This window comes from Moschus berezovskii, chromosome X (genome assembly GCF_049115385.1).
Source record: "Moschus berezovskii isolate FMDL1 chromosome X, NW_MosBer_1.0, whole genome shotgun sequence".
Classification (NCBI taxonomy): Eukaryota; Metazoa; Chordata; class Mammalia; order Artiodactyla; family Moschidae; genus Moschus; species Moschus berezovskii.
This window is the reverse complement of record NC_142488.1, coordinates 143,645,001-143,645,759: the sequence shown is the minus strand read 5'-3', so window position 1 is coordinate 143,645,759 and position 759 is coordinate 143,645,001. Positions and strand designations below refer to the sequence as shown.

At 36.9% G+C, this 759-nt stretch overlaps 1 non-coding gene across 1 annotated transcript; it reads left to right on the top strand.

Moving 5' to 3' along the window:
• On the top strand, positions 1-107 carry LOC129535389 (U6 spliceosomal RNA). Its single transcript, XR_008681650.1, has one exon. It is a non-coding gene; the product is annotated as a U6 spliceosomal RNA (small nuclear RNA).
• Positions 108-759: the final 652 nt, after the last annotated feature.

Genomic DNA, 759 nt, shown 5'->3' with positions numbered 1-759 from the left:
GTGCTTGCTTCGGCAGCACATATACTAAAACTGGAAAGATACAGAGAGGATTGGCATGACCCCTGTGCAAGGATGACATGCAAGTTCGTGAAGTGTTCCATATTGTTTGAATGGATAAAGAAGTGTGGTACATATACACAATGGAATATTACTCAGCCATAGGAAGGAATACATTTGAGTCAGTTGTGATGAGGTGGATGAACCTAAAACCTATTATACAGAGTGAAATGTATCAGAAAGAGAAAGATGAATATCATACTCTAATTCATATATACAGAATCTAGAAAAATGGTACTGAAGAATTTATTTACAGGGCAGCAATGGAGAAACAGACATAGAGAACAGACTTATGGACATGGGGAGAGGGGAGGAGAGGGTGATATGTATGGAAAGAGTAACAGGGAACTTACATTACTATATGTAAAATAGATAGCCAATGAGAATTAGCTGTATGGCTCAGGAAAATCAAACAGGGGCTCTCTATCAACCTAGAGGGGTGGGATAGGGAGGGGATGTATGTATACCTATGGCTGATTGATTGTGAGGTTTGACAGAAAACAACAAAATTCTGTAAAGCAATCATCCTTCAATAAAAAAATAAAAAAAATTTTCCTGCCAGAATTTCCAAATATATTCTCAGATTATATAAATATAAGGGGCAGTATTTTGTACTGTCTCCACTATTGATTAGGCAAGTTAAACTAAGTTTCAATCTCCTTGCCTGGAAAAGGGGAATAATAATAGTACCCACCATTTCAT